This window comes from Equus caballus, chromosome 1, assembly GCF_041296265.1.
Source record: "Equus caballus isolate H_3958 breed thoroughbred chromosome 1, TB-T2T, whole genome shotgun sequence".
NCBI lineage: Eukaryota > Metazoa > Chordata > Mammalia > Perissodactyla > Equidae > Equus > Equus caballus.
The window spans coordinates 54,561,961-54,589,202 of NC_091684.1; the positions used below are offsets into that span (position 1 = coordinate 54,561,961).

A 27,242-nucleotide genomic window follows, 5' to 3' on the forward strand; every position below is an offset into this window, starting at 1 on the left:
AATAAGGTTGTCATAATAAAATAAAATATATACTATTTTAAATCAATGATAAATATGTACCTATAAATAAATATAGATAGTATAATGTCATACATTTTAGTTTTTATTGTGTATTTACCTATCTATGAAATAATTATTTGTGCACTTCATTTCAAAAAGAAATGAAATAGCTACATGTTCTTTTGAAAAGTTTCTTATTTGTATCATGGTCTACCAGATTTATTCAACTTTCTGTAAGAAATGTGAGGGCATGAATTTTTCATTTTTTGATGTAGCCCTAATACACTTGGGAGTAAATGTTCTGCAAAAGGATGAAGAAGAAAACGCAATTATGGAAATAGAAGAAAAAAAGACTCTAGATCAAAATAGTCTTGTTGCATTTCCTAGGAATACAGCTGACAGCAGCATTTAGGGCAGCTCAGTATGAACTAGTCTAGAGCAACCGCTGCATTTTACAGACGAGATTTTGGAGTAGAAATGTTAAGTGACCAGTTTGCGGACTGGACTAGTGCAGAAACTAACTTCCAGTTTAATGCTTTTTCCACCCTACCAATTTAATGACAATTTTTGTTGTTGCTAATAACAACACAAATAACACAGTGAATTCCTGAGGAATTGCAAGCTTCACAACTCATCGTTGGAAAGGCCTTGATTTAGTGGGCTAAGTAACAATATTATTTAATGAAGAGTCCATAATAAATCAAGAAGAGTAATAATAATTTTAAAAGAGTTAATAGCGAAGAGTTAATCATAGCATGTGATTCTTATGTGCTTTCAAATAAGCCATTATATATATTTCTATATATATTTCATCTTTCTTTTCACACATTTGTGGTTAATTAATGTACATAAACTAACATTCTGTTCTTGACTGATCTGATTTTTAAAACCCAAAGCCTTCTCACCGCACTATAGAGGAGGCGAAATGGGGATGGCTGGGTTAGAAGTTAGCAGAACCCTTCATGCTTTGCTTGTAAATGAAGATTAAGGAAGAGAGTGCACACACACATTTTCTCACTGAGACTGTTACAGTTAACACTAGACCCGAAGTTATGTTCACGAGATGTGGGGAGGAAAACCAAGTCACTTCTCAATTAAGTAGGAGCGTTGGTTTCAGCAACTGGATGCATTACTATTCCTAGAAGGATGCTCTTATATGTGATTCAGAGGCATAACTCCAGATGCATGTTAGATATAAAGTATTTCCAGTTGTTCATGTACATTCCTGTTAGAGCAAAGACACAGCCAAACTCAGCTGGCATTCGTTAAGGTAAAATGTCCCCTGTAACTAGGAAATATTAACAAGACTTATAAAAACAAAAATTGGTCTATGATAGATTAAGTTTTATGTGTCTTCAGCCATTAACATCTTTAGCTTGTTCCACCAGAAATTGGTACCTAAAGTTATAACTACAATGGCACATAGTTTGTGCCTAAATTATTGCAAACCTATTTTTATGTTTGCAAAAACACTTAATTATCACTAATTAATATTAGTGAACACTTTCATAGATGAGAAAACAGGTGATGCACTATCACTTTGTAGATAAGGATATCTGCTTAATATAATACTTAAAACACAAATAAGATTACAATAAGAGAAAGCCATTAAAAGGAGCAAAGTAATTGATTACTATAGAAGTCATCTAGGTGTTAGCTGCTCAAGTAAGCTTTAACTGTTTTATTGCTCCAGTCAAAATGTAGGTTTATATAATCTGCTTCATTGAGACAATGTGTTGAACTCTTAATAGTCTATGTAACCATGTACTGAGACAATTATTTCTGAGAATATGACATCTTGAATTGGCATTTTCTTTACCAAGTCTTCATTTGAATTAAATCTGTCCGGAGAAATTGTCTTCCTACGGATTGCTTCTCTAGAAAAATATTTTTTCTATTGTGCTATCTGGACACACTTGTCTTATCTTTAAGTATGATAATGGAATCACGGCTCTTACACCAGGAATTGCCCACACTGCAGGCTTTGTTGAGTGTCCAAAACAATATGGATAAACACAAAGTAGTTTTGACCCTGTGCATGTGTATTTATTGTGGAAAATAATGAGAACCATTAAGAATATCTAATTAAATTTAAGGTGAAGACTCCTTTTGTGCATTTTTAAAATATACTTTAATCATGCTAAGTGACAGCATACTTGTTTGAGTTTGGGAACTCATCTTTTATGTTTTCATTTCAGGAGCTAGTGTTAACAGCATGCACCATCGTCACCCCCTTCTAATTTACAGCCATCTTTGAGTAAAATGGTTGCACTGTGTTGACAGTTATAATTTCCATATCATTTTAGCTGTTGGCATAAAATATATTTACATTGGAGAGATTAGGGTATTAAGTTAGCTGAGATGTAATGAAAAATTTTCTGATACTATGAGCAAACTTCTGTTTTCCGAAGACCCTTTGAAATTCCATCTGGATTGCCTCAGGAGAGAAAGGCTTTTTCCATTCTATCTCACCAATAGATTATGATCTGTCCTAAATGTCTCCTGTTTGGGCAAGTGTGAACCATGCTCTTTGGGGTTTCCAGTTTAAGAAAGAACTCCAGGAAGCAAAGAGACTGAAGCAAATGAAAGCAAATGCGCAACATCTATAAACAAAGCCTTAACTAGGTTAACAAGGCAGAATACAAAACACAATACAGAAAAGCAGCTGAGGAAGCTGTCAACATAGACTTAGCACCTGGTCTCAACTTCTAGTTGCTTGTACTTCACAGAGTAAATAAACCATTCTCCTATATATGGCCTTCTGTGAGCTCCTATGCTGGGGACTTCAATGAATTACTTAAAATCGAATCTAAAGTACATACGATAAGCATACAAAGACTTAATTCATGCTTTTTGGGTTAATGATGTTTATATAAAATTGTGTCTTTGAGAAAGCGAGAGAAACTTTCCTAAATATTGATGAATTAATTTGCCATCCTTGATCTGTTTACAGAAAATAACTTTTATTGACTATTTACTACGAGGCACTACAGAAAACACCCCATTAATCCTTACCGTAAGATTACATAGTAATAAATACTTGTATTTTTCCACTTTATAATGAGGAAATGTGTAAATGGCAGAATTCTCAGGTGGACCCAATCATACCCAACCCACGGTGTAAACACCCTGCATACTGGCTGGGACTATGGATATGATGAATTTCGCTCCTATGATTAGGTGATATTATATGGCACAATTGAATTTAAGAAAGGGAGATTATCAAAGTTCCTTCAGCTATTGCTTTTATGAAAAATTTTCTACTCCCCTTACCATTACTGTGTAGGCACTTAGATTCTTTTCCCTCTACTTATTGAGAAGCTACTATGTGTCAGGCATTGCCAGGTATGTGGCAGGATGAACACAAAGAGCTGCTAAGCACAGAGCTACGGTGTTAGTGCATTGTGACACAATGCAAATAAACGAATGTACTGAGTCTCTCCAGGAAGCCCAAATCATTTTACTCAACTTTTCCTTTCTGAGCTTTGTTGTCCTTACCCTCCTAGAAATTTAGCAATTGTAGTAGAGATATTTTTAATGATTACATCCTCTAATGTGATTGCTGCTTCATACATTTTTGATCAGAGAGAAATGTCTCCCAGGGGGCAACTAGATCAATGGTGTTGACTTGGATTGTTGATGAAATTCCTTGAGAAGAATTGTTGGTGAGTATTGTCACATGAATGTGGGAAATCTAAGGAGGACAAAGTAAGATATCTGTATCTATCTATGTTCTCTGTCAAAAGATAAGGAGAACAAAATAAAATAACATAGATGAGAATAATAACTTTGAAATTTTCACTCTGCAGAAGGGAGAAATAGCCTGGCTTCTTTCTAAGTGAGGAGATTCATAAACATAATGACAATATTAAAATGAAGAATTCTTAAATTTTTATATCTTCCTTGCACAAGAACATGAAGAAGGGAAATCTGTATAATTAAAATACAATAAAAGCCTTGCTGCTGTCTATTGTAAGAAATAGGTTAAATAATATTTGGGATATTTAAGCATTTGCAAATTTAAAAAGTAGGCTAATCATAGGAGGAAAACCACAGTACATTGACTTCATCATTTGCAATTGCTTTTGAAAGATTGTGCAGGCCTAAAGAGCTACTACAAACTTGAAATAAAGAGTATGACACTGATCCCCAAAAAGATGCAAGCTAAGCAAAATTATCTTATTTTTCTGCTAGCAAAGTGATAATTAATAAAATTTATGAAAAGTAGTATTTAAAAATATAGTGGAAAACTTTTTGAACATTGAGTAAGACTATTTAGTGTTTATGCATTTTATAAGTTAATCGTATCACATTTGATTTTTAACTTTATTTATATTCAATTAGGAGGACATAATTTGGCTCATGATGTAGTTGATAAATTAACTGAATCAAATTATAATGGAACTATCATGTCTAGAACTTAATGACTTTTTGAATCACTCTTTAATTTTCTCATTATTTAAATCGTAGAGGTTATTTTAAATATATTAATTTCTTATGTTTGTTTAATAAATGTTTTCTTCATTAAAAGTTTACTAATGGAAAATATAACAAATATCTTCTTGAAGTTTAGCTGTCTGGTACTTAGACCTTAGATGGCGACTCACAGTATGTTTGAGTTTGGCTAGTATTTGAGCAGAATGAAATATACTTATTCAAATATTTTAACAAGTTTAACAAGTACTGACCGTGAAAAGCAAGTCTGTTAACATTTTCAACCCCTGGTTTCCCAGCATCTGGGATCTCCCTTGGGTTTGAGGAGGATGCCTTCAGGAAAAATGTCTGTGTAGATTCCTGGGTACCAGAAACGTCTGAGTTGTTTCCAGTATTTTGTGTTTATGAATAAAGCCAGTATAAATATTTGTGTACAGGTTTGTGTGTGAACAGAAGTTTTCATTTCACTTGAGTGAATATCCAGGATTGAGACTGTTGAGTCACTGGGTAAGTGTATTCTTAACTTTATGAGGAGATTCAAAACTGTTTTCTAAAGTTGCTGTACTATTTTGTTTTTTCCTACCAACAGTTCATGAAAGTTCCCATTGCTTTGCATCCTTGCCAGCTCTTGGTATTAACAGTTTCTTCTTTTTCTTAATATAAGCCATTCTAATAGATATGTATTGATATCTTATTGTGGTTTTGATTGTGTTTCTTTAATGGCTAATGATATTGATCATGCAATTGAAATTTAAAGCCTAAATGAAAATATTTGAACATACCATTGAGTTTCATTTTAAATATTAATTTCTTTCTTCATTTCTCCCTTCCCTTCTCCCCTCTCAAGAAGATGGGTTTTGTCTTTTATTACCTTAAGGAAAGTATTTGATTGGGCTGAAGGCAGAGGGCACGTTGAAAACTTACTGACTTTCTTGTCCCAAACTTAGCCTCTAGAGAAGAATGGGTTTTGAGAAAGAAAAGTGTTTCTTCCACTTTAAAGGATTTCCCCAGGATAGAAAGAAGAGAGTTTTGTGGTATCCTGAACAGTGAGACCTGTACCACTTTCTCAGAAACATACAAAGAAGATGCTTGGCTTGAAAGAGGATTGTTTCTGTGATGTATTTAGCAAGGTGGTTCCAGAAGCAATAGGCTTCTAACTCTTGTAAAAGATCCCACTTTCTCCGGTGTAGCAGAAAGTTTCTGAGCAGCTGGATGTGAAGGCACCAGTGTTAAGTCAGACCTGTATTTCTTAGCTTACCCTGGTGACATGTTTGCATGGATAACTAAGGAAAGAAGAGGCTCCTTCTCAAAGACTAGGTAATCTGTGAGATTATAAAATCTTGGTGAGACCTAGTAGGTAATGGGGGTGGGTGTGCTCCTTGAAAAACTCCAGTTGAATTTTCCACTGACCTAGAGATAAAATATTGTTTATTTGTAGAAAATAAAGAAATACTGTACTTTTTCTCAATTGAGTTTCTGTACTGCAATTTATAAACCCAAAATGTGTCTCAGTAACTAACTTATTCTTACTTTAGCCAATTGTCTCAATTTTTTTCTTCCTTAAAGAGAGATTTTCTCATAAATTATATTTTGTGCATTTTGGTGAAGTGACAAATGCAGTCACAATAGTGTGAGCTAGTCATGCCTGGATTTTTTTTGAAGCTTATACTTAACATTGGTTTATTTAGCAATGTCTTCAATATATCTTCCTCTTTCTGTGTCAGATTTGAAACTGTCACAAATATTCACAAAAGAAAGTGAGGGCCAAGGGCTTATAGTAGTAATTTCTGGTGCTTGGTATGCATTTTAAAACATTTGTTAATAATCGAAGCATGAATATTTTAGATCATGAAGATAGTCTATTGAAGAATACAGTTGAAAATATTTTAAGAAAACTTTTTGTTTTGACAGTATGTTTATTTCACTCTGATGAAATCAGAAATTATACTTTCTTAAATCAAAAAGATTGTCTAAAATATTCTATTTATGTCAAGCAAATATCTTTAGTTAAGTGTTCAATTTATCTTTAAATAGTAAGATTTTTTATTGAAATTTTCACAGAATTTTGAAGAATACTTTGCATCCTAGCCTTTCCTATTACCTATTATATAAACTATGATTTTTAAGTGAAGACTTTGATTTTGCCGTGAACCTAAAACTATTCTAAAAAATGACATCTATTTAAAAATAACTTTAATAAAAAATGATGTCTTTGATAAATATAGAAAGTGTTCCCATATATGAATTCGATTTTTTTGAGAACTCATTTTGTCATTTCATGCTAATTGTTACATCAATGCCACCTTTTATGTTATGATGCATATATAACATTTCCACATGTAATATTCTTTTCAAGTGTAATAACACACATAATTAAAGCTTTTATCTTAAGGCAAGGTGAGTGACCAAAGTGGATCTACATTTAACATCAGTATTACTTGGGCACAATAAACAAACACTAAAATGATGGATTCTATATGAATTTTCATATTTTTCTATTGTAATAGCAAACACTTTATTGAGGTTTTCAATTGCCAGTTCATAAGCAGGTGTCAGACTGACCCACATAAGAATAATGTATAGAACTTGCTAAAATAAAAGATTTCTGCTTCCTATACCTAGCATTTGTGATTCAGCAGGACTGGTGTGAGTTCTATGAATCCCTATTTTAATAACTCTTCAGAATTTTTAAACACCTTAGATGATATTAATAGATTACTTCTGTCCACCTTTTACTCTGTACTTGTAAGGAATGTGATGGGGTTCAGGGCAGGCCTCCCCAAGATGCACCACTCTGGTATGTGGACTATTTCGAGCTGAATACAATAAAGACTCAGAAGACTCAGGAAGAGCATCCGACCGACCTTCCTGCCCCCAAACTGCCTGAAAGACTTTAACAGAGAAGGCCTGTTCCAGGAAGGAGCTCATACCATGTGATAGCTATGGCATGATGTAAAATAGGTGTGATAAAAGAACACCTACAAACCCATTTTCTTGGCCCAGCAAAACCTGTTTAACTAACATTTGCATTCCATCTCTGTGTAGATTGTCTTACTCTACTTTGAAGCCCCAAATCAATATCCCCAGTGTCCTCCTTGTCTGTAGGTAAAGATATTTAAACAGGCAGCCTTGGCCAGATGGTTGAGTTGCTCAGTTTCTCCTGAGTTTCTCCTGTGTATACATGCTGTTAAACTGTTTGATTTTCTCCTGCCTCTTTAATTATTTGACCAGCCATAAGAACCTTCAGGAAGAGTCGGGGGGTTGGGGGGGTGGTGTGGATTCTCCCACCTCCCCAACAACTGTTTTAAGCCAGGTAGGTTCCAAAGTTCTTTGTGATATGATACCCACTTTGGGGGAAAACCTGAACAAAATAAACTATACTTTTTGAAATGGAAAATAGGGAGAACTTCTTTCTTTTTAATTTTTATAGAAGACCAAATTCCCATATGTCTATTTGCTAGAAATTAGCTTCCTGAAAAGGTCTTGCAGCTGCTTCTGAGATTTAGGCAGATTTTGTTGCTCATGTGCTGTTGAACAAGTCTCTTAGGGTGTTCTCATCAGCCTTTTTCCTTTCTGTCCGTGTCACAATCGCTGCCACTTCTGTGCCAGTGACTGACATTGAAGTCTTACTTTGGCCCTATTGAGGGGACTCTGGCTTTATTGTTTTTTTCTTACTGCTTGTTATGCACAGAGCTCTCTGGAAGACCTCACACTGCTGTCCTGGACTCCGAGTGCCCCCGAGCCTCACGACTCTATGCTTAGGGGGCTACCTCTTCGTCGCTGTGACTCGGTGGAAGTTGGGAGCAGTTTGTCTGCTCCTTGCATCTCTTCAGGTGGCCAAGAGGAGAACTCCTAGCCCATCAGGACTGCTCCAGGTCTCTACCTGTCTCAGAGATCACTCCGAAGCCTGCGGAGGGCATAAACCCTTCCCAGGAACATTAGGTTTGGGGACATTTGTTCCTTTAGACAAAGCCCCACTAATTTGACCTTGTGTACTTTGTTCCAAGCTTGAGTCAGTGAGTCGTGACTCTGGGCACATTATTCTCCAGTAACCCAGTAATAATGGGAAAAACACACTAAATAATGGAACATAATTTTATTGGAAAAGGTTTTACTACATGAAAATTAATAAAAGACTTTCAAAGAGAGATTTCAGATTTAATGTGTATTAATATATTTCATATCAAATGTATACTAATGTATTAATGTATTTAATATATATTAAGAACCAGGGAGAAATTATTAAAATGGTGTGAATGAATACATTAGCTGAGAAATTCACTCTCGTTGTGGTGATGTTATACTAAACAACAAAGAAAAGTCGCTCTTAAAAATAAAATGACGAGACAGTGGGTGAAGACTGGTTTGTGATTTGAAGCATATGGATTTCAGAAGACAAGAGGGACTGTCTAGAATACTTCATGAATTTAGTTTACTTTGTGAACTGGTTGGCTCTGCTGGTTGCTTCTACTGGAAAAAGTTGATGTGATAGTTTCGGAAGGTGCAAGATTTCAGCATTTTGCTGCTAGCCCCCTATTTGCATTAGTATCTCCTATTACACGGCACAGGAACAGTTTTGTTTGTAATGTGTAATCCCTACTGTAGGCACAGAGAGCCTGCCTTGAAATTTCAGAAAGTCCTCTAGTCCCCTGTTATCGATTGAATGTTTGTGTCTCTCAAATTCATATGTTGAAGCCTTATCTTCCAATGTGGTAGCATTTGGAGATGGGGCCTCTGGGAGGTCATTTGGGTTAGATGAGTTCATAAGGGTGGGGCCCTCAGGATGGGATAGTTCCTTTGTAAGAGCAGACACTGCAGAGCTTGCTCTCTTTCTCTCTAAGCGCAGGAACTAAGAAAAGGCCATGTGAACACACAGCAAAATGGGGGCCATCTGCAAGACAGAAAGAGAGTTCTCACCAGAAACTAAACTCTACCAGACCTTGATCTTGGACTTTCCAGCCTCCAGAACTGTGATAAAATCAATTTCTTTTGTTTAAGACACCCTGTCTATGGTATTTTGTTATGGCAGCTTGAGCTGACTAATACAACCCCCGTAAGTCAAGTTTTACTCCTTTCATACAATCTTTGTGGATTAACTCTTAGCAGTAATTTCCTCCAAAGAATACAAGAAAATGGCTCTGGCCAGTCAACGAATAATTATAATTTCAAAGAAGCGTAACATTCATGTTTGGTTGACTCCCTTTGTCTTCATCATTGTGTTTTTCCATTTGACCTTGACTTTATTTTTTTCTTTCATAATGTTAGAAGATCTAAGGGTGATGAGGCCCCCAGGTGTTGCCCAGTCCATGCTCTTTAGACAAAGTCCTGCAGAAGGATATTTAGACGTTGGGAAAAAATTTTGTTGAGAATGGAATGGACAGATTCTGAAGATAAATGATAGATGATGCCATCTTCTACCTGAGTAATTCAGTCTTTGAGCCAGAAATCTGATTTGAGAAAATCTGTTGGGAAGATGATAGTGTAAATATGGGATCAAATTCTATTGTGTGAAGAACTGGAAAGAAAATAATAGACAGAGAGTTATTGAAGTTAAATAGAATTAAAATGAATCCAGCATCCTTCCACAAGACTGGAAATAAATCTTCAAAATTCTGCCCTTATTTTTATGTTAGTAAATATTCCCCCATTTACTATTTTAGCATTTTTATATTTTAATAGTACAATAATTGTTCTCCTTAATCATTTAAAACACAATTTAGCAATTACTTAGTTTAGTTCGTACTTGTAAACTTATTTTTAAAAATATAATTGAAAACTGCAAGATGATTAAAGAACTCACAACAATATGCCTCAGGAAAGTTAAAAACATGGTAGGATATCTGATAGGGAAAAATTCAAAGAGAAAAAGTCCTGATGTTTTTATCTTATTTCAGATATGCATATTGTAGGAATCATAAAGATTATTTTAATAATTGTTTTTAGATAATTGATTTGCCTATGGACCTCTTCAATTATTAATTGGCTTTTCCTCAACAGTGCTGCATTGAAAAATGTTTTATTTTTAAAGAAAATTTGAAAGTGTTGACTGACAAAACTAATTATCTGCTTGAGGAGAACCCATGAGACTAAAACAATACCTCTTGATTGATTGTAAAAGAAAAATAAGACAATTGAATATTTTCTCTTTTTTTCTAGATCAAACATCAACACTTTCAAAGGCAAAACATCATTTATTCAAAGAAGATGTTATTTGACAAAATTTTAAAAGGTATCTTTGATGGTGTTTATTTCTTTTAGCTATTTTTCTATGTTTGAACAAATGTATGCTCATGAATCTTAATGTTGCAAATTCATTTCTGTAAGAGAAAGGCTTGTAACTGAAAGATGGCAGCTATCAGAAACATGGGGTTTGGGTTAGAACTGAGATCTAATTTGGTTACACGATTCACCAGCTTAAGCTCAGGTAACTCGTATATTCTTTCCAAGCCTCCTTATCCTTCAACAGCACAGTGTGGTGAGAATTGCAGTGGGTAATGTGTGAAAGCACTTAGCTTCAGATTTTACAAATAGTAAGCATTAGATTAGCTAGCTGTTAGAATCTTCACTATTAGTTATTTTCATTAGATAATTATGTTTCTCATGACAGAAGAAAATTATCTTTCTGGACAAAAAAAATATATATATATGTTAACGGGCAGAGAAGACATTTGAAATAGTGATTTAACAGTTTCCCTCAAAGGAGGTGGAGTTGCATAGAAAGTGGAGGAAGAAATCTGGGGAAGTGGGAGGAACGTCAGTGCAAACCTCTCCTCCTTCTCTGACCTTCCCTACTCATCCTGCCTTCTTTCCTGTGCTGTTACCATTGATGTCTTCTCAAATCAATACATCAAGAGCAGAATATGGTAGTCTGAACACATACTTCGTGTATTTTTATACTTGTCAACTTAACATGGACATGATCACATTCACCCTCTTGTAAAGACAAATTCAAAAACTTGTCCTAAGTTAGTGGCTGTTGAGTTAGCTTTATCTTCCAAGTGCTGTGAGAGATATTTCATTTTAAGAGCTCCACAAAGGAAAGTGAATAAGGAAATATTCATATTTTCATTAGATGTATTCGTAACCTTCTCTTTACCAAAGATAATTGAAATCGTTAAGTATTTGTAGGTCTGATATATTCATTATATTTTAGTCTGCAGGAATTTATTACCATTTTTCTCTGGCATTTTTCACCCAAGATTCAACGTTTTTGACTAGTGAGGTTTGACATTTCATGTAGATAGATATAAGTAAAATAACAATTTATTTTCAATATTAATTATACACGTGGTGCATTTTATTGCCCTCATAGACCGTATTTTCTATTACTCTGAGTAAGCATAGCAGTCTTGTCTGTAATTTCTTCCTACAGTAATTGTACGACCCATGCTACAAGCAAGTTGCTTCAATAGGTTGGTGATTCTTTTACTTCAGAAACTTCTTTTCACACAGAGATGAACTTGATGCCATATTAATGAATTTGCTATTTACTCATCAACATTTCTAATGATAAATCTCTCAGAGCATCATATGCCTGTTTGAAATTTTTTTTGTCAAATACTCAATTTTACCTCTATATAATTTATATACTTACAAGTTAAGTGCCTATTTTTTTTCATATAAATAGAATTAGGTGATTTGCTTAACTTCTCTAGATTTCAGATTTTCTACTTGTAATAAAGAACAAATAATAGTGCCTATCGTGTAGGGTTTCTACAAGGATTCAATGAGATAATGCATAGCATTTCTAGCACTTTGCACAATGCTTGATGTATAGCAAACTCAGTAAGTACACTTGATTAGTTATTACTACCATTATCTTGATGTTAAACACCCACATCTGGATGGAACTGACATAATATTCAAATGGGCTAAATCCTTTGGATCCTTGTCTGTTAATTCCAGCATTTGTATCATCTTAGAATCTATTTCTGTTTCTAGTGCTTTTTCCTTGAACATGAGTCACATTTTCCTATTTCTTTCCATGTCTAGCAATGTTTTATTGTACATTGGACATTGTGTGTCCATTGTAGGGAGTCTGTATTAGGTTACTGTTCTTTAAATAGTATTGTGTTATATTCCGGCAGGTAATTAATTTGTTGACAGATTCTCTTGATCTTGTCCGGCTTAGTTTTAGTCTTTGTTAAAGTAGATCTATTGTGGTCTTGAATTTGGTCTTAGAGTGCATCCCTTACTCTAGTATAACACTTACTCTTAAGACGTGGTCTTTTAGGGGTCTCAACTGAATGCTTACGGTACGTGGTGGGGTCTCTCATTTCTGGCTGTGCTGGAAATCCAGTTATTTCTCAGCAGTGACTTCAGGTGTTAGCTCTTAGTCCTGCCACAGGAGATCTCCTCTAAACCTCATGGAGTCTGGCGCTAGGCGTGGGCAATCAGCCTTTGGCCGAGAACTTATTATTGTTAATCCCCATTCAGAAATCTCACCCCCCACAGAAAAGCTTCCACTTCTCAGGTACAACCTCCACTCTCACCCCAAATTGTATTTACTTAAGCAGCTCGGAAGTGTGATCTCTGCCGCCGCAGCTCAGTGAGACCACTGCTTTACCTGGGCTCCTACTCACTGATCTGTAGAATGAAGTGCTGTTAGGAGAGAAACTGGAGTGATCTTGGGTGATCATGGAGCTCATCTTGTATGTTTTCTTTTTCTCAAGAATCACAGTCCTACACTGCCTGCTTTTTAATATCAAAATAATTGACTCAAATATTTTGTCCAGTTTTCTAGTTGTTTTAGAGGCAGAGAAGAACCAGTGCCAGTCGTTGGTCATGGTTATAAGCAGAAGTCATGTTTATGCATAGCTTTAAATAAATCATCCTATTGAAATTGACATTATGGTTTGTATGAAAATTTATTCCATTTGCAAATATCGATCATCTCTTGAAATGTTTGAGAATAGCATGTTAAAGCCTCTGTAACCACATTTTAAGATCTTGCTCTTATGCTTTTTCTCTCCTAACTTTCTATTAAGAGATATATATTAGAGTTAGTGAAACTATAAAATTTACCATTCAATCTGGGATTCTTTTGAATGTGAAAGAGTAAAGTATTAAAATTTATGCCAGAGTTACCCAGGGTATGCCAGATGGTCACACCAGTTACCATCCAGTTTTTCAGCTAACCTTCTAACTATATGGTTGAACGCAAAATATGTATCTTCATCTTGAATATCTCTCCAGTACCAGATATGTCTATCCCAGAGTTCATAGGAAATTATTCCTAATAGTCTATCAGGCACTTAAAGATTTATATCAAAAGATCTAAACTTTTCATTTACCTCACTCTTACCCCTTGTACTAGAATTCTCTTACTATTTCTTATTCAGTAAATGATCCCACTCTTCATCCAGTCATCAAAATTGACTTTCTGGAAATAATCTTACATTATCTATTCACTTACTCTCATACCTCTAGTCAGTATTCACGTTCTGTTAATTCTACACTTTTAAAGATTTGAACTTTCTTTTCCCAAAAATCCTGTTATGACCTTTACATAAAGCCCTTGTAATCTTCTATCTGGATTGTCGATGCACTTTCTTATTTGATATCTCAGTCCCCAGTTTGGAATTTTTTTGTTTATTTTCTATTCTTCTGTTAACGTAGTCTTTCTCAAATATAAATCTGATCACATTAATTCTATGGCATGCCATTATCTACTAAACTCTACTAACTCTAATGGCTTTCCATTATCTACTAAAGGTTGTTCACATTTCTGGCTTGTCAAACATGATTATTTGACTTGACTTTGCTGTCCTCTTCATCTTTGTTTTCTCCCTGTGACCCCTTGAATCCAACACATCAGCTATAACAACACACTTTTTTTCATCATTTGCTACCTTTTTATAGAATGCCTTATCCTCACCCCCCAAGTTCCCTCCTACCTTCTCGTATTTATAGACCTAGTTCAAGCAATATCTTCTCTGTGAAATTTTTCCTGACTAACCCTAAGGCAACCTCCTCTCAAAGTGTGTTGATAGCACTCCTTCCCTTTACAAAACCCCACACTCTAGAGACTCCTATCGTATTACCTATATATTATTTTAATATTCTTTATTTCTCTTGCTAGCCTATAAGACCTATAAGGATAAGCTCTATGTCTTACTCATATTTGTAATGCCCCAAATTATCAATTTTATCTACCATATATTGAATTTAATGTATTTATTGAATGAATTCCCGTGTATGTTTAAAATGCAAAGTAGGTTCTTGGATTTATTTCAAATACTCAATTAAGATTTCTTGGGTTTACAGTTATAATTTAGTAGATACAAGACTATATATTTCATTTCAAGAGTGAACCAGCCATCATTCTGTGCAATCATTTATTTGTTCATCAAATATTTATTAAACAATTACTATGTTATTTTGCAGGCACCGCATTATGTTTTAGGGATTTCAATTAACAGTCTTGACTCTTATAAAGTGTCTAATACTGGAGATGAGTAGCTTAATGATTTTATTTTATTTTATGCCATATGTGATATAGCGAAGCATACATCATGTGTTACGAGTATATATGAGTGGAAAATCCAAACCAAACTGGGCTGAATCTTGAATTGAATTTTGAAGGAGTCATATGAAGAAGGGAAGATAACACAAAAATATCTTATGAATGTTTTTGCAGGAAAATATAGTCTATACCTGCTAAGCCTTTGTACCAAGTATACCTATACACCTACATATGTATTAAATGAAAGCAAATAGCAGTTTCATAACATTTTTAGCTCATGTCATCTTATGAGAGTTAGTAGAATCCCACATAACCCAATGGTGTACAAAGTAACATCATTTTAAAAAATACTGCCCAATCCGCTTATAGGAGAATTAGCCAGAAGTAAATCACTTTTCAGTATAGTCAGCCCTGAGTAGTTAGCAGTTGAAAACATGGATTACCCTCAGAATTGATAAATGTTTGCAGAAAGAAGGACCAATAAAAGTAATACATGAAAGCTAAATACGTCTGCCACATAAAACAAAAACAAAACCAAAAACAAAAAACCACACATCAAGGTATTATCTTTTGGCTTTCCCTAAACAGAAAATGGCAGGAAAAGCAAGGTCTCTCTACATTTACTGGACATTGCACCATGTTCTGAGTAATCTGAGCTTTTTGGAGTGAAATAGGGTTTTACATCTGGGATGGGTTACTTCTTATAAAAATTGATTTAAAATCTGGTCTGTATAGTATTAAGAGAATTTTAGAACTGATGAGACCTTAGCAATCATCCAGTGTAGTGTTTCTCAATCGTGCTAATCATAAAAATCACCTGAGTCACTGATTAAAATTATGCCTACGAGACATCTCCTCTGGAACTTGAGTTGTTGTATTTGGGTTGGTGCCCAGAAATTTGCATTTTAAAACAACCTCGGTCAGTGTTTCCTAAATTTCTGGGGTGATAAAATCATTTGAAATTCATGTTAACCAAGCAAATTTCAGAAAGCCTGAGACTCATTACATCAGAATCTCCAGGGGAAGGCCTGTGAAGCTATATGTGTAACACGCTTCCGGGGTATTTCTTATCATCAGCTAAATTTGGGAAACATTGATATCTTTAATCGATTTATGTTATAATCTGAGTAAATTGAGAGGTTTAGGGAAACACAATGAGGAAGTGGAAAAAAATCAGCATTTTTGTGAGGGAGATATTTTGATCCTCATTATTTGTTAAAATTAAGAAAATCAGCCGGAGAGAGTTAGATGGCTTGCCAGAAAAAGAAAAACTAGAAAATAGAGCAAGAATTTGTACCCGGCTTTTCTGATTTTATATTACTTATTCTTTCATAATATATCATCCCATGATAAACTTAGTAGGCATATGTTACACAAATTTTTTTGCTATTAATGTGCTACTGAATTACGATCATTATAATTCTCACTATAAACCAATTACATAGTTCTTGAGTGAGAGAAAAAGAGGAAAACTCAGAGCTAGCAGACTGGAAATTGTGCATAGGAGTACTACTTGTGTGTGTGAAGAGGAGAGGCGAGTATGTCCTCTTATGTTTCTACCTTTTCACATAAGGAAAAGGAAGCTTCTTCCTCTGTTTGCACCATTCTCCGTTCTTCATTCCACACTTACTAGTTCTTTTTCTAGGTGGAAGATATGACCAATATAATTGGTCAGAGTCTGAGACATTTTATGAGCCACTTTTTACAACTGAATTGTATTCCTGCAAGGAAAAAGCTGCAGTGTGGGAGCTGGATTTCTGTTCCAGCACTCCTGACCTACTGTCGATTGGTCAAGTAGAATTGATATCCTACCCCGGAGACCCAGCCTTTTTCGTCTAAATGGAAAGAGTAAAATGACCATCTTAGTCCATTCGGGCTGCTCTAACAAAAATACCACGGACTGAGTGACTTAAACAATAATGTATTTCTCATGATTCTGGAGGCTGGGCAGTCTAAGAGCAAGGCACCGGCAGATGTGGTGTCCCACCTACTTCCTGGTTCATAAACGGCTATTTTCTCGCTGGGTCTTCATGTGGTGGAAGGGGCAAGAGAGTTCTCGGGAGTCTCTTTTATAAGAGTGCTAATCCCATTCACAAGGGCTCTACGCTCATGTCCTAAACATCCCCAAACTTCTCACCACCCAATACCGTCACACTGGGGGATTAGGACTACAACGTGTGAATTTTGGGGGCACACGTTCAGCCCATAACAATGACTCCCTAATCAGTGTTGTCTATACTGGAGCTACTCAACTGGGTTGTATATGTGCTAGGGCATATGTATATATGTCATAGCGTGGTACGCAAATAATATAATTTTCCGAATGCATTACAGGAGAAAGTTTGTGTTTGCAAATATCCAATGATAGGAAAGCTGTTGCTTCATGAGGCTGTGATTCATTTTCCAGAGAGCTTTGATTGTTAAAACAGTCTTTCCTTATAATGTACTGAAATCTGTCCTGGCTTCTAACTTGAGTGCCAGTTTTATTCTCTAGAACTTCTGTCAACTATAGTCCTACAGTTATTAAAGTTAACATTATTGAACACATGTCATGTGTCAACATTATGCTAAGGAAATAAATGCTTACATCTCACTTAGTTTTCATAACATCCTTCAATGCATGATTTATTATTATGTTTTTTTCCAGATAAACATACATAAAGAAACTTTCTCATTGTCATTGAGCTATTAAGTGGCAGATTTAATTCTGAAACCCAGGCTAGTCTGAAGTCTACAGTGAAGTTGTGCCCACCAAAATGGCAATTTTGTGTGGTTAAACTTATTTTATGTAAACTTTTCTCTTGGGATTAAAAATGTTAAAATATTAAATATTCTGACTTCAAAAAGAGGAATAGACGATATGTCTGCACACAGAAACTCTGCTCTTTTATAGTCTTAAACCCATTCTTTTTCAGTTGTTGACATCAGAAAATTACCTCTTTATACAGTGTGTGCCCCAAAACATAAACTAAAAATTATTTTAAATGCATTGGTCTCCTAAATTATGTAGAAATAAATGTGAAGTTACAAACAAAAGTTACAATAATACTGCCTTAGACTAATTTTTTAGTATATTAATCTCTTAAATCACAGAGAAGATGACATGTGGAGTTACATTCCATTGTTACAATAATACTAGCTTTCGTAATTGCCCACATATTTACCTTTACTGAGATTTTTATTTCTTCATACAGAAGAAATTAGATTACTGTCTGATATCCTTTTGTTTTCTAGTAGTTATTTACTCTTTACCTGTGGAATACCCTAAATTAAAAAAATTTGGGCATAAATTAATATAACATTTGATTGACATCATTATTACTATCTCTAAGTTGGGTAGTAACTCCAAAACTGCATGTGGATTTTCTTTCATAGTACCAAGTTTTGTTAACAAAATTGGGCAAATATACCCCATTGCCACATTGAGTATGGCAATTTTCTTTGGAGCAATGAAAGTATTCTATTGTTAATATTTGGAATCAGCCCCAAAGAATTAATAGGCTCTAATATTCATTTCAGGAAATGTCTCCCAATAACAAAATATCATTATGAAGTGAATTTTTAAAAAACCATTGCTACACCTTCTGTTGAATTACTACTATTTAGAAAATCAATACTGAGATATGATTTTCTAACATAGCCAAGAATGAGTTTTCTGGCGCTTCAATACAGAGTTATTTCCTACCTGGACTCAGAAAGAAGTCTGAGAAAGAATAGAAAGAAATGCCAGTGGAAGAAATTTATAGCAGAGAAAAAAAATTCAAATATCTAAAAATAATGCAGACAGCACATGTGAGCACATGCACACAATCTACTACTGGATGTTAGTTGAAGTGTCTTCTGGTTGAATTTTTTTATTCAGGAGTCCTTTAAAGATCATTTTATTGTGTCTATTACTACAAAGTTGTGTGTATGTTACTATTAAAGCATTTGTTAAACAATAAGAAAATTAGATTTAGATATAGATAAAAGTATTAAAGGTATTTTTCCTTTTATAGTCTGCCAATTAGACAAGTTTGCGTAGGACTTAATCTCAAACCTATTCTATTTTCTAGAAAAAGTGCGATACACTTTCACATATTGGGCATGGGTAAGAGAGAGAAATTCGTGAGACTTAGGTTGGGGCTTATATAATATAAGCCCATGGAATTTTAGAAGTAAGAGATGTCAAATTCAATCCCTTTATTTTAAAGAAAAAAAATTCTGAGGCTTAGAGAGCTGAAGAGAATTGTTCACTTATATTCAAGGTTAGACAGTTATTAAGGCTTAAGCTAGGTCTCAGAGAAGGATGGAATTTTATGACATTGGGTAAAAAAAGAGTATTTCAGAGATGTGGAAGTCTGTGAGCAAAGGACACTGAGTATAATGTTTTCAATGGTGCCCATAGGGATACCTATATGTAAAGATTATAGACAGGAAGATATTTGACTATAAGCCTGAGAATTTATTGAATTACAGAACACACAACAAACAGCATAAATTGACGTAGTGTGGATAAACATCATTTGGCGTCCCTTGGCTTCTGAAATCTAGATACAATTGTCTTCAAACCCTTCTTCCCGCCTTTTTGCCACGGGAAGACCACAGTCCACACGGATGTCTGCACATCCCTTGAAGGGTGAGTTTCATCTAATTATCCTTGACTCTGGTCATCTGGATCCCCTTTGAATTAATTTGGGTTGTGGGTCGTACTGCCATCTCTGTGACCTGTCTCAGTGTATTGTTTCCTCGATTTCCACAGACCCACAGACACACGTGCACTCATACATGCACCCTGGTAGCTTCAATTCCCTGCACCCTAAGGCTCTTCCCAAAGGAATCTGTTTTGTCGTTTTTCACTATTTCTTCAAGGACAAAAATTTTCACATGGACATCTGTTTAGATAGTATCTTATTATTTACTGAAAAGAGATCTGCAGAAGCAGAGTGCCAGAGGGCTGCCCTGCTCTTTGATCCATTATGAGTTAATTTTTGTATGTGGCGTGATCCTTATTTATTTACTTATTTACTTATTTATTTATTCCTGAGGAAGATTCACCCTGAGCTAATATCCACTGGAAATCCTTCTCTTTTTTTTCTCTTGAGGAAGATTAGCCCTGAGCAACATCTGTGCCAATCATCCTCTATATTTTCGTACATGGGACACCTCCACAGTGTGGTGGGTGAGTAGAGTAGGTTTGTGCCCAGGATTTGAACCCACGAACCTGGGCTGCTGAAGTGGAAAATGCAGAACTAAACCATTGAGCCACAGGGGTCGGCCCATCCTTATATATTTTTAACATATTGATTTCTCCTGAGTTGACAGTTATAGTGTACATTTTCCTATTGTTTTCTGTTACAATTCAATTATTCTTGCCTTTCTGTGACTTATGCTTTATAGATTTTATTGATTACACATTGTCATGTTTGTGCATTTATGACAGTTATAGACATTTTGGATTGAATCTTTTATTGCTATAAAGTGAACCTTTTTATGTTGTAGAGGAGGAAGACATTTCCTCTAACCACTCTGGATCCTTCTGGCCAGAAAACGAATAAAATTCACATGAGACAGAATAACAGAAGAAAATTAAACAAAGCTTTATAACATGTATACATGGGAGAGACTCAGGCAAACTCAGCTACTTGCCAAAATGGTAGAAGCTCTCACCTTGAACACCACCCTCAGGTAAAGACAAAGGAGGATGTGGGGGATGGGGGGAGTCAATCATGGGCGGTTACCAAAAAAGCACAGTAAACAAGAATAAGGTTATTATGCAGATTTAAGTCCTTGCCTTCTGCATTGATTAAGAGTTTCTAGAGATAATGTCATACCCCCTTCTCCCTGGTATAGAGTGGGAGACACCTTTACAGATGGACATTTCCTTTAAAAATGTAAATGTCTCTTATGAACCATCAGTAAATTCTACTTTTCAGAGTTTCTTTTCTGTCTGCAATTTTTAAAAGTAACCAGCCCCAAATAATCCTCATGTCAAAGAGACATATCTTGGGGTGGCCAATTCCAGTCTTCGACAATGTCTTTCAACATTTTATACAAATTAAAGATTGATATTAATATCATAACTCTCTAAAATCTGCTAGTGTTTGTCTGGCAAGTCTCTTTTCCTTGTTTTCTCATTTATTCTTTTCTCAGCTACCTGCTTTATACATATCTTTTATAGCAAATAGACACATTCTTTTCTTCCGTATTTTTTTTTGTGTGTGTGAATATCTGTAACTTTCTTAGGTGACAACGTTTAGTAATTTTTTATAGTTGCAATAGTAAATCAGTGTTCTCGAGAGAAACAGAATCAATAGGAGATAGATATAGATATAGATGTAGATATCATAGACATCGATATCACATATATGCAGCTTTATTATAGGAATTGACTCATGTGATTATGGAGGCCAAGAAGTCCCACAATTTGCTTTCTGCAAACTGGAGAACCAGGAAAGCCTGTAGTATAATTCAGTCCAAGTCTGAAGGCCTGAGAACCAGGGAGCAGATGGTATAAGTTCCAGTCTGAGTACAAAGGCCTGAGAATCAAGAGTGCCACCTTCTCCATTCTTTGCCCACTTCTGCCTTCCTAATAGATTTGTGTTCTGTGCAAATGTATATGCTTGCCCCACACAGCAATATGGCACAGGGGATGCTGTATCTGCACTCAGGTATTGAACCTTCTTAGTCCATGTATGCCAATCAGAAAATGCCTTTTATCTTGATGGCAATTATTAGCTAATAGTAGATGAATTATGTCACCACAATCTCATTGAAAGAAGGGATTAATATTTCATGGTTGTGGGAGAGATTTGCTTTGACTTTTCAACTGTCAAACATCAGGTGGTGGCGGACGGTAGGCACATGACTTGAGCTTCTCTGGGTTACTTATGACTATTAACAGAAGTATACTTAGAATGAAGCCAATGGTGAAGATTATAAAATAGAGAGACAAAAAGATCCTGGGTCCTTGATGACATTATTGAGGTGCTGATTGTACCATGTTTGGAAGCTTCACTAACTCTAGAATTCTAGGCATGGGAGACAATTAATATCCTCATTTTTTAAGCCAATTTAGGTGAAACTTTGGGAAAGTGAATATAAACATATTAGAATAAAATTATATTCACTCACATTATTCTTCACGTTTATCTCTCAATTTGTGTTACATTTTAATTTTTACATTACTAAGATTTTAAACTCCAAATCTACGATGATATTTCTCCCTTCTCTCAGTTGTTTAGCCATAGTTTTCCTCGTGCATGGATTTGATGCTCACTCCCCACCTTCGGCTGAGAGTTTCCTTTTCATTTGGCTGCTGCAATTCCTTCCTTGAGTAGTGATTTTTGCTTTGCTTTGCTTTTGCTTTTTTTTTAATAGGAAGAAATGCTCATAGTTGTTATATTCCTAAGAATTTTATGCCACTTTTCCATTTAAATAAAATATTTGTTAGAAAATTTCTCTTTTTCCTAGCGCTATATCATCATTGCTTCATGTCATCTGGAACATTCTTGGGCTTCAAATGGTTTCTCAAACTCTGCAATGCCTCTCAAGGAGACTCCACTTAATTTAAATTCTCAACCTGCTCCAGTGGGAGCTTCTACTTTTCAAAGGAAGAAGGAAATGTGCATGAAAGGCTGTTTCGGCGCCTGTGTTAGGAGCTGACAGGGAAGGGATGCTCATCAGGATCTCTCAGCAGGCCTCTCTGCCTCCTGCTTGCCTCAGTTATCTTCTCATTTGTTTTCTGTATGGCTGTATTTCTATTTAATGTTGGAGATAATAAGCTCTGGGCGTTAATAGTCCTCCTGTTTTTCATCTCTTGCTTTCCTCTAAGCAGGGAATTCCCAAGATGTTAATACTAGCATTTTATTTTTTGTTACCATGAAGTTTCCTCTTCCATTGAAATTTCAATGTGTTCTTCTAGGACTGCTCTTTGTATGATTCTTCAAGAAAAGAATTACTGGTCAATCTTTTCAAGATTTGTTTATTCTAATTTTTAGTGTTCTTGTGAAGAACGTATATAGTACTGTGTGGAGCTTTGTAAAGGCAAGCTTTGCCAAGCCACACAAAATGTCAAAAAACTATTTTATCCATTTACTTATGGCCAATTACCTTTTCCTCTTGATTATTGGCAATTATTTCTTAATCATGTCAGTTATTAGACTTAAAAGAATGTTATTGAGACCTGGCTCTACTCTACCATTTAAAATAACAACATCAGGATTTTGTAAAGAGACCAAACTGCTTTGTTGAAATGACTATTCTAAGCGTGTGGAAAGAGAAAGGTATGCATAATGTGTGCAATCATGCTTGAGGGTGTGCAGTGGATTTTAGTACAGATGTTTTGCTCATTTCTTCTGAGAAATTTGTGAGAACACTCAGCTGAAATGCCTGAGGAAATAGTAGTTATTCTTAGGTTGTCTGGATTTTATTTCTTTTTATGTTGTTCTAGAAAGGAGAAATCTTAAAAACATCAGATATCCTTTTTTCCATGCTGGCTTTTTAGGATTATCTGCTTCCTTCTTCTTATTTTTTATCATTATTGGCACAGTAAATTTGAAATAGAAACAAAATAACCAAGTATATAGATTGTTTAGATAATCACAGCCATAATAACTAAATTTTGAGTGTTTAACATTTGTCAGGTCCTATGTTTAGTGATTCACCTATATGATACTCTTAGTCTTCACAAGACTCTCTAAATTGTTTCTATTCCTACCATGCAGACCACGCATTAGTAGGTTGGGATCTTGTCTAAGGTAAGCAAAGATAGTTTAATGGGAGAGTCATTATTTGGCTTTAAAACCATCTGATTGACAGCAAAGAAATAAAAATTAAAAGATCTGGGGAGTGCTATAGGGGAGAGTATGAAAAAATAGTGATTGTCAAAGAATTGAAATTCTTTTTCTCACTAGCATTTCATAGGTCTGAATAGTGCATTTCCCTCAGTTGGAGAGTGGGTTGTGAAATCTGAAAGACCATCTGGGAAACCTGGGATGGCCCATGGGACTTTAGAAAGAGGCATTGCATATGACTGAGTGAGGCTGAAGGGATTTTTCTCTCCATCACCAAAACCAAGTGCAAGTTTTCCTCGGGACGGGCCTAGGGGAAGGAAGAACCTTATAACGCTAATGAAATTTTGTGTGGGTGTAGAAGCAGATGGAAATCAGCTTGTGCAATGAAGTTCCGAGAAAGCTTGGAGATTGTGTGGAAAAATGAGTGCATCCAAAAGACTAGAAGCACGCTCCCAAAGTAATGCAGCATTTGTGTTTGGGTGATGCTGGTGGGTTATGCAGCTCAGGCTTCTGCCTCACTATGCATTCCGTAGCCACAACATTTAATATTTGTGTTAATAATTCTTTTAGGTTCATTAAATTTCTAAATTTAATTTTATGTATTTTTTTCTGTAAATCAGACATTTAAAAGAATGCTAATTTGTAAGTGATGTGGTGGAAATATACCACACATTATAAATCCACAAAACCAATTACCTGGACAAATTCATGTAAATGAATGCATTCAGCCAAGTGTCATGTTACTATTAGTAAAAAGTACTTAATTTTTGCCTCTGCAAATGACCCAGATCCCCACTTGAAATACAGAAGCAGCCAGTTCATTTTAAAGGAGTCTGCCTCCTTCTAAAGTTTGGCACATGCTGGTTGTCTGCATTGCTTTTGCTTCCAGGAGAGCTTATGCTTCTGTACTTAGACCTTGCATTAACCACGTTTCAAGCTTCTGTAAATCTGAGGTTTAACATCTGCCCTACACGTATATGCTGGACACTCTGGACAACCTGCTAATACGACTGAGTCACTTCACCTCAGCCTCCTGCCTCCCTGTTGCCTCCCTGCTCCCTCAGGAGGAATCCTCCTCCTGGAGGTGTGCTTGTCAAATGCAAACCAATCCATCTGGAGGACACATCAACCACAGTTTTTATTGGCTCTCACTGGGACAGTACCCACCTCTCCTAATCACCCGAAGGCCAGGTACCAGACAACTAGGGACAGCCACTGTGGCCCAGAGCTGGCTAAAATTGTTCAAGCTAGCCAATCCAAAACCTGCTTAATCTGCCTTGCCCATTCCTTCGGAAGGAAAGTATAATAAAGGCTCTTGGCCAAGTTCTGCCTTCCATCCCCCTCTCCTCCTGATGGACCTCTGTGCTTCCTTGAGTATCTCCACTCTTTCCCCCCACCCTGGAGTGGGGTACTCCCTCTTCTTGGACACCATAAGTACAAACTATTTTTTCAGTGGAAGTGTTTCCTGATCTGTGGTTCCTATTATACCCCACATTTTCTGGTAAAGTGCTATATTTTAAAACAGACATCTAGCAGCTTTTCCCTCTAGACTCTAGCATGTTTTTTGACTTATTTCTGCATTCTCTGCCTCATTAGCATTTTCTCTGATACATTGAGGTGAAAGGGAGGGGATGTGAACTCCATTTTTTGGGAAAACTCACATTTTTGGTTGAAATTCTCATTAATTGGAGATTACATGAAGTTGTAAAGAATAATATAGGGAGATCCCTGTACCCATTATCCAGTTTTCTTCAATGGTAACATTTTGCAAAACTATAGTACAATATCACAAAAACATTTGACATTAATGCAATCCTCTGATCTTAATTGCATTTTGTAAAAACATGCTTTTTGATTGTTGTCCTAGATAAAATAGATATCTCAATGTGGATGACATGCCACTTCCCACCTGTGAAAGCAGTCACAATTCCCATCTCTCCTCACAACCATTTTTGCAGCATATGAGAAATATTTGTGTTTAACATTTGTATGTTTAATATCTTGACCAAAGTACATTTCTGTATTTATGGTTGACTCATGATTATTACTATAACATCATTGACTATTAGAATTAAATGGTCAATACGTAAATTGAACTACCATGTTGAAAGACTAAAATTTTCAAAACTGTATTCAGACATGGTTTAAATTGTAAATTGACATTGACTGGGGGCCAATTCTAATTTTAGACATTTGTTAACATCATCTCAATTCTTTCTTTTCTTTTTTTGCTGAGGAAGTTGGCCCTGAGCTAACATCTGTTGCCAATCTTCCATTTGTGTTTTTGCTTGAGGAAGATGAGCTCTGAGCTAAGATCTGTTCCAATTTTCCTCTATTTTGTCTGTAGGTGGCAACCACAGCATGGCCACTGACAAGTCATGTAGGTCTGCTCCTGGGAACCAAACCCAGGCTGCTGAAGTGGAACACAATGAATTCAACCACTAGAAAACAGGGCTGGCCCCAACAAGTTCAGTTCTTGAATCCTTAAGAAAGTGTTTTGAGATCTTGATTGCATGTCCGATTAAATTTAAACTTGTTGCTGCCATGACACCTTACTATCCCATGTTGCCCGTAATTCCCGGAGGAATAGAAGAATACTATGTAAAAATAGAAGAAAACTCCATTTAGCGTTCTTACTCAAATTGCTCAGACTTCAGTGCTAAAAACAAATTCCTCCTTCCTTAGCGACTTTGTTTTCAGGATTGTACCTTTATGCTCTGCTTCCTGTTGTCCTTTTGGATACATATTCACACTATGGTTGGCATATTTGGTCTTACGGATTTAGGAAAATGGAAATAATCTCCATTTTAAATTGTTCATCCCTTGATGTAAGATGTAACGGTATAAGTAAAAATGAAAATCGAAAAGCTGAAATCTCCTCATGTTATCAGTTTTTGAAGATTATTTATTGAAATGAGTTTTTCGTTGCTTTATATGAAACTAACACAGAAAAATCAACACTAGCAATACTTTACTTCCAAAGGCTGTGATAATTGCCTTTTTTTCTATACTGAATGACAAATGAAAAGCTATATAAATGGGTTTTTTTCCCCTTGTGGATTTCTGAGCATCTGCTTTCAAATGTACTGAAAACATAAATTGAATATATGTGATTTTGGTGTGCTGAAAATAAATGTATGTATTTTGATAGTCTGATGTACTTATAATTCTACTTAAAAGGTAGATCAAAGCTTTTCTTTTTTTAGTACTACCTTTGAACAGAATTGGTTATTAGCATGGTTTGGTGTAAAAGAAACTATATCTTTGGGGGAAACAAGTCAAGACAAGTGGCTTAGATTATTTATTCTTCAAAGTAAATAAGTGTCTTGGGAAATAGTGTCTTCCTGGAAAGCTTTAAAATCAGAAGGAGCCAGGTTTTAGGTGGTTACTTCCTCTGAGTCCAATCTAGGTCCCATTGCAGTTCCCTAGTTTTGTTATTTGTGTTTTAGCCTGTTTGGGGGATTGATAGAAACAACATTGGTACAACCTATACATCCAAAGCCACTGCAACTTGTAAGGTGCCTTATGGAAATTACTCCCTACCCAACAAGACCCCCTACAAACCTGAC

The 27,242-nt window shown here is 35.6% G+C and overlaps 2 long non-coding RNA genes across 2 annotated transcripts in view; one reads left to right on the forward strand and one right to left on the reverse strand.

Annotated features, from left to right (window-relative positions):
• LOC138916071 (uncharacterized) overlaps positions 1 to 27,242 on the reverse strand; it is a 73,360-nt gene that overhangs the window by 25,567 nt on the left and 20,551 nt on the right. The gene's annotated exons all lie outside the window — the stretch shown is intronic.
• Positions 9,350 to 10,815, forward strand: LOC138916072 (uncharacterized). The gene is made up of 2 exons (XR_011422721.1): positions 9,350 to 9,487; positions 10,591 to 10,815. It is a non-coding gene; the product is annotated as an uncharacterized lncRNA (long non-coding RNA).